Source organism: Amphiprion ocellaris, chromosome 22, assembly GCF_022539595.1.
Source record: "Amphiprion ocellaris isolate individual 3 ecotype Okinawa chromosome 22, ASM2253959v1, whole genome shotgun sequence".
Taxonomy (NCBI): Eukaryota; Metazoa; Chordata; class Actinopteri; family Pomacentridae; genus Amphiprion; species Amphiprion ocellaris.
Genome location: NC_072787.1, coordinates 19,598,433 through 19,605,772, shown reverse-complemented (window position 1 = coordinate 19,605,772; position 7,340 = coordinate 19,598,433). Strand labels below are relative to the sequence as shown.

Below are 7,340 nucleotides of genomic sequence, written 5' to 3'. Positions count from 1 at the left end.
ATTTCAGAAAACTGATTTCCAGATAAAGTCTACTAGTAGTTGAAGGCATTTATCAAACTAATGTTACCTTCTGATCATCAAAAGCTTTACTGTTCAGTGAAGAGAATCAAAGTTTGTTAAGGATTTCTAAAAAACCCTCAGGTGAAAGTCTGAGAAGAACTCAGATTGATGGTCTAAATGTGAAATCAAGACTCATGGTCACAAGTTTTAAGGCTTCTGTTAACCATAAAGTTCAAACTAACAGAGAAGTACTGAGAAACTTTTAAAACCTCAGTCCTCCGACTGTCTGAAGGTTCAAACTAACAGAGAACTACTCAAGAACTTTTAAGATTTCAGTCCTCAGACTGTCTGAAGGTTCAAACTAACAGAGAAGTACTGAGAAACATTTAAGATTTCAGTCCTCAGACTGTCTAAAGGTTCAAACTAACAGAGAAGTACTGAGAAACATTTAAGATTTCAGTCCTTAGGCTGTCTAAAGGTTCAAACTAACAGTGAACTGCTCAGAAACTCAGAAGATATCAGTCCTTGGACTGTCTGAAGGTTCAATCTAACAGAGAACTACTGTGGGACTTAGAAAATTTCAGCCCTCAGACTGTGTGAAAGCTCAGGTCCTGAGGACTCGGGAGGTGTGGAGGCTTTGGAAAGTCTTGGAACTGAGGGTTCCACCCTCCAGCACAAAGGCTGAAGCCCAACCTCCTGAGAAAAACGGTCAAGTTGAAACTCGAGTTAAAAAAAAAAGCCGAAAACGCCAAAAAATAGATGATAAATGCGCAAAAAAAAGAAGAATTAGTATCTGAGTGGTTAGCTCAGGGGGATAAGAAGACAGACTACCAACTGGAAGGTTGCAGGTTCAAGACCCACCACTGGCCTTTTTCTTTCTTTGTCTTTGTCAGGATTTTGATAAAAATTAAGAATGGTCTGGTCTTGAACCAGCGACCTGCAGCTCCATAGGCAAATCCTTAACTCACTGAGCTACAGATCAGATGAAAAGAAATAAATTCGTCGTCCCTTTGGCATCGTAGTTCCTAAAGTGACCACATGGGCGGAGCCAAGGCGGAGTCTGGGTGGAGTCAGGGCGGAGAGGAGGCGGGGAGGTGGGTGGCGGCCTCCCCCTCTCTACTCCCCCACCTCCCACCACCACCCACCACCACCCACCACACCTTCCCCCGCCCGACGAGTTCTTCGAGTCTCCACGAGTTCTTCCAGTCTCCACAGGTTTTCCCGAGTTTCTGGAGTTTCCATGAGGTCGGAGGCAGAACAAGTTGTGATGAAGAGGTGTTAAAGTCGGCCAGGATGGACTGTCAAGTCAAGAGCTTTAAATTTCTTACTGTCATATTTTAAATATGACAAAAAATATAAAAATAAAGCATTTTGAGACAATTTGACCTGTCACATTTCGGATGACATACTAAACTATGACATTTTGGTTACATTTTGGACGACATACTAAACTATGATGTTTTTGTGACATTTTGGACCACATAATAACTTATGATCTTTTTGTGACATTGTGGACGACATACTAAACTGATGTTTTTTATGAAATTTGGACGACATACTAAACTATGAAGTTTTAGACGACATACTCAACTATGACGTTTTTTTTCAGACCCTTTTCTTGGTTTTACTCAATAGGTAAGTAGAGAGGACCACAGGGAAGGCCTGCAGTAAAAGGTCATGAGGTGGAATTGAACCTGCATCTCTGTTTATGAGTTCATCTCTCAACCAATTGAGCTACCTGGACATTGTTTTTGTTGGACCACATACTAAACTATCACGATTTGGTCACATTTTGGACAACATACTAAACTGACGTTTTTGTGATATTTTGAACGACATACTAATGTCTGACTTTTTTTTTTTTTTTTTACACATTTTGGACGACATCTTAACCTATGACATTTTTTACACATTTTCTCTGTGATTATACATCTAATTATAGTAATTTTGTGTCTCATTGTAGTTGTTTTGAATCTCTTTGTAGCTCTTTTTGTCAGTTTTTGGTCACTTTGGTTCACACTATGTTTGTTTTGTGTGTCATTGTCATCATTTTGCCTCTTTATGCAGTTGTTGTGTCTCATTTAATTGTTTTGTGTCTCCTTTTGCCATTGTAGTAATTTTGTGTCTGATTGTATTTGTTTTGCATCTGTTTGTCTTTGTGTCTTTGGTGATTTTTCCTCTAATTCTAGTTGTTTTGTGTCATTACTTTAGTTGCTTTGTGTTTAATTGTACTGATCTTGTGCCTCTTTTTGCCACTTTGCCTCCTGTTGTAGTTGGTTTGTGCCTTTATTTGGTGATTTTGCCACTTATTGTAGTTGTATTGTGCCTCTTTTTGTCATTTCACCTCAAATTATAGTAATCCTGTGTCTGATTGTAGCTGTTTTTAATATCTCTGTAGTTGTTTTTTGTCGGTTTTTGGTCATTTGGTTCCCACTGTAGTTGTTTTGTGCCTCTTTAAGGTAATTTTGCCTCTTATTGCAGTTGTTTTGTGTATCTTTTTGCCATTTTTCCTCTCATTGTAGTAATTTTGTGTCTGATTGTTATTGTTTTGCATCTGTTTGTAGTTGTTTTATGTGATTTTAGTGATTTTTCCTCAAATTCTCATTGTTTTGTGTCTCATTGTAGATGTTTTGTGTTTTATTGTACTTATTTTGTGTCTGTCATTTTGCCTCTAATTGTAGTAATTTTGTGTCTGCTTGTAGTTGTTTTGTGTCTCTTTTTGGTAGTTTTTCCTCTAATTATAGTAATCTTGTGTCTGATTGTAATTGTTTTGAATCTCTTTGTAGCTGTTTTTTGTCGGGTTTTGGTAGTTTTTTTTCCCACTGTAGTTGTTTTGTGTCTTTTTTTAGGTAATTTTTACTCTTATTGCAGTTGTTTTGTGCCTCATTTTAGTTCTTTTATGTCTCTTTGTAGATGACTTGTGTCTCCTTTTAATAATTTTGCCTCTAATAGTAGTCATTTTGTGTCTGATTGTCGTTGTTTTGCATCTCTTTGTCATTGACGTGTCTATTTTTGGTCATTTTGCTTCTCATCATAGTTGTTTTGCGTCTTTTTATGTCGTGTCGCTGTGAATGTACCATTTGTTATTTTATGTTTTTGACATTTCAACACCAAATGTTACAGTCATTTCATACAAAGGCTCTGGAGGAGAAGCTCACGCTCACAGACAAGAGGCTTCCCAAATGACGTTGCGGTGTCAAGTTTGTGGACGACGTAGGTCAGGGCTCAGCTGAGGTGGCCTCAAGCCCAACACCCAGTGGCGTTATTTCATGCCAAAGTTAGTAATGGCATGCATACTTGCGTGCACAGCAGAGATACAGAGGGCCCTTCATGTACACGCCATCCCCGAGTCTCCTCCTCTGTGAGCTAACACAGCCGACCATTCAGCATCCGTCACACTGCAGCACATGATCCTCACACCCACAGCCGGCCTAATCAGCCTATTTACGAACGTGGTGACATATAAAAAAGACATTTCGTCTCGCGGTGGTGACTGTGCACAAAGACAATAATTGATTTGTTTGGTTTAAATAATAAAAGCTTCTTCATGAGGTCAGGGGTGTTATTCCCCCAGAGTCATCGTTGCGGACGCACTCTTTTGCTGTGTGTTAAATCATCAAACATCCTCTCTTCTCTGACCTCTTCCTGCTGCTGCGTCTGATCACTTGACAGTGAAAAGAGAAACACTGATTTCAGGCGTCGGTGGAGCTGCACTCGGTGAACTCTGTCTTTTTTGAGCCTGAGCTGTCATTTGTGGATGCACATGATTCTATGATTCTATGCTGCTTCTCCAGGACTATACTCACCCCAAACAACAGGCGCTACATTAGATGGGAGATGCCTGAATGCTGCTGCACTGAAAATTACAAGCTTTGATCCAACTGTGGTTTCAGTGCGAGGGAGAGAGTCTGCGCCGTTTTCTTGCGTCACAAGTTTCTCCACGTTGGAGGAAACATTGTACATCTGGACAGCAGCTTCTTCTTCTGTGCTCTCATTGTCTCTTGACAAAGCCTCCGCGAGTCAAGGGAACATTACTTATTTAATAAAATTGATTGATTAATGCGGCCGTATACATTATTGAATCAGGAAGTCCTGTGATGTCATGTTGGAGTATTCTGAAACCTCTCGTTTGTTACCGGCTACGTCTGTCTGCGGATTTCTTTCTGTGTGAATCACAGCAGCCCACTCAGACCATAAATGAGCTACCAGTGACTTACTGGAGACAAAACTGCGAGTGTGACCTGAAAACCCCACACGGACTTGTGCCCAATGTTCCCTGTAATTTTTCCTGAGTGTGAGCAAACACACAAACTCCCTGAGCGTCCCTTGGACCACTGTGAGCAACATCAGACGTGTGCACTGTGGTCACACCAGCATCACATCCATTCAAGTTACATGGTTCATTAAAAGAATCAAATTACAGCATTTACATTTCTGTTAAAACACTTTGTCAACAGGAGCCAGTTGAAGGCTGCAGTGATTTTAGTGACACTACAATGTATAAGAGTGAAGTTATTGAATATTTGTCTCTCTTTACTGTTGCAGTGGTTTTGCAAATTGCAGACGGACCCTGTTCACTCCATAGACACCAATGTTATTCCTGTAGCTTGAAAGACAGCTACTTTTGATAAAACTGGGCTTGTAGCACATTGTCTGCCTTGCAACAATGGGAAAGAGGCACCGTTTATGTTTTGACAACCTATATCTAATGAGTTATTGATGCTGGAAGTCCGAATCTGTGAATATCTTTCCAACTTTACTGAACTTGGGGCCACTACCACCTAAGGAGTGATATATTTAATTTTGAAAAAAGCATTTAGCCATACTTAAAGCTTTAAGTGCTTTATTAACACAGAACTAAAAATTTTGTATTGTTTTATTATCACAGGTTCTGTCTGAAAAGAGGTGGCATCATTTTAAACAGTGAAATCAAACTAATAAAATGTAACGACCAACCAGTGAGCAATACTGGAGTCTGCATTAAATATTTATTATTTTATTTATAGTATTAAATGTTTATTAAAAACTAAAAAGCCTTTTAAAAAAACAACTTAGGCATTTATTGAGTCACTAAAATACTGTAGAGTACAGACCACATCAGCATGATTATAAGCATCCTCTGGTAAATTAACAACCAGATACTGATGTCTCTCACCATATGGACTTCAGGAGATGACTGGGGGATGATAAACTGTGACCTACTGGTTGGGTTCTCTCTGTTCTCATGTTTCTTACATGTTTGTCCCCTGACAGCCGGGTCCTAATGTTTTTTGAGCAACACACCATACTATGACGTTTTTACAATGAGGGTTCTACTATGGAACCAGTTTGACATGTTCAGGTGTTCTTTGTGTGAAAACTCAGAGATTTCAGGTATCAGAAGGTGGTTTTCAACTTTCTTTGTTAACTTTCTGCTTCAACTTTAAACTAAATTTCCTTCACTAAGCCAGCCCTCTGGACTTCCAGTAAGCTGTGTTCCTATTGGCTGTCCAGGTGGCTGCTTGGTGTTATTAGGAACACCTGAGCAGCTCAGTGTTATCAGGAACACCTGAGCAGCTCAGTGTTATCAGGAACACCTGAGCAGCTCAGTGTCTTCCTGCTTTATTTAGCAGCAGACAAACATTTCCTCTGCTTCTCTTAACAACTGAACCGGGTTTGGCTCCATTGCTTCAGTTTGTTCTTTAGGCGCTGGCTTGCAGCTTCCAGCAGTAAAATCATCTTTAATGTGCTTCTTGGTGTGTTTTAGGGCTTTGTACCAGATAGTTGTCTTGGTAAATGAGGTTCTTTAGCCACAGAGCACATGGTGCTAATGTGTGCAGTGATTAGTGGATTTGGTGCAGCTGTGTCTTTATCTTGGCTGTAGTGAGTCTTTAGAGGTTTTTGGTCAGACACATTCTGTATTCTTGTTTGTGAACCCACGTTGGTTGTCCAGAAGGTAAGAGTTCCTGTCCTGATTCTCTGTTCTCAGAGGTTCTCTGGTAGGCTGCAGGAGACTTTAGCGTTTGGGTTGTGCTAGTTTGGTTTTTGTCTTCTTCTTGAGGCCCCTCCATGTGGTTTAGTGAGGTTTTCTGGAATAGTTCTACAAAGCAACCTGCAGCAGAAGAGACTTTGAGCGTTTTTAGGAAGTTCTGGAGACCAGACTTTAGAGCAGCAGAAACATTTGTCAGCAGTTTGAGCAGGAGAAGGTGAGCTTCAGAGTAGAAATGAGAAGGAAACCTTCTTGACCCGTGTGGTGAGGTCCTGTACCAAGAGTTTGAGCAGGTTGTGAAGAGTCTGTAGTTCTTTGGTCTGAAAGCACAAGAAGAGTCGACTCATTAAAGGAGAAAACAGGAGATATTGTTGGTTCTTCTGTCACTCTGCAGTTTCCTTAGACTGAATATCAAGTTTATATTTTAAATGATTTCCCATGTGAGCCCAAGAAGACTTCAATAAACTCCCTCCATCCCCTGGACACAACAGATTTTATTACCATGTTAAATTTTTTTTTTTTTTTTTTTTTTTTTTTGAGTTTTAATCATAGTTTTAGCTGTAGTTTTTTCTCTTTGCTTGTTTAGTTTTGTAATCTCTGTGAAAGGTGCTAAACAAATAAAGTTGAATTGAGAAACTGAATAATTGACTAACTCATGATTGTGACAACAAAAGTATTTTCATTGTGATTTAAGGGTTTGTTTAATTTTTAAGGTTGGGGTTAAAATCTTGACAGGAAAAAAAGATTAAAGAAATAAACTACAATAAAAAAGCAATTAAATCAAAGGGGAAAAAACATTTAATATAATAAAACTTTTAAAGAGAATATCAAACATTAAATACAATTAAATTATATTAGACAAAATATTTAATTAGATAATTAAACAGAAGATACAAAGCATGTATTTATGAAATTAAACAAAAATTTTTAAACAAAAATATTAAACATTAAAAATGAAATATTTTAGATAACTAAAAAATTAAAAAACACAATTAAACAAGAATATTACACATTTGGAAAAATATAAAACATTTAATTAGATTATTAAAACTTCAAAAGTCAAAACATTTAATTAAAAAAATTAAATGTTTAATTAGAAAATTAAATCTTAAAGACAATAAAACTTTAAATAGGAATTAAATAGAAAATACAATGAAGCATTAAAAAAGAAAATTAAACATTAAAAGGTGGTAAAACATTTAAAAAGAAAAACCTTAACAAAGATTTAATCAAAAAATTAAACATTGGGAAAGAAAAGGAAATTTTTCAAACAAGCCGATAAAACATTTGAAAAAACAATTAAACATTAAAAAGACAAAACATTTCGAAATCAGATCAGACATTAAAACAGAATAAAAGGTGAGAAAAGAGC

The 7,340-nt window shown here is 37.8% G+C and overlaps 1 long non-coding RNA gene across 3 annotated transcripts in view; it reads right to left on the bottom strand.

Annotated features, from left to right (window-relative positions):
* Nucleotides 1–1,161: 1,161 nt before the first annotated feature.
* Nucleotides 1,162–7,340, bottom strand: part of LOC129348025 (uncharacterized) — a 60,274-nt gene continuing 54,095 nt past the window's right edge. For all 3 annotated transcript variants that reach the window (XR_008600440.1, XR_008600442.1, XR_008600441.1), the window contains 2 exons: nucleotides 5,577–6,288; nucleotides 1,162–5,520 (listed from right to left, as the gene is read on the bottom strand). This is a non-coding gene — a long non-coding RNA (uncharacterized LOC129348025). The remainder of the gene's footprint in view (nucleotides 5,521–5,576; nucleotides 6,289–7,340) is intronic.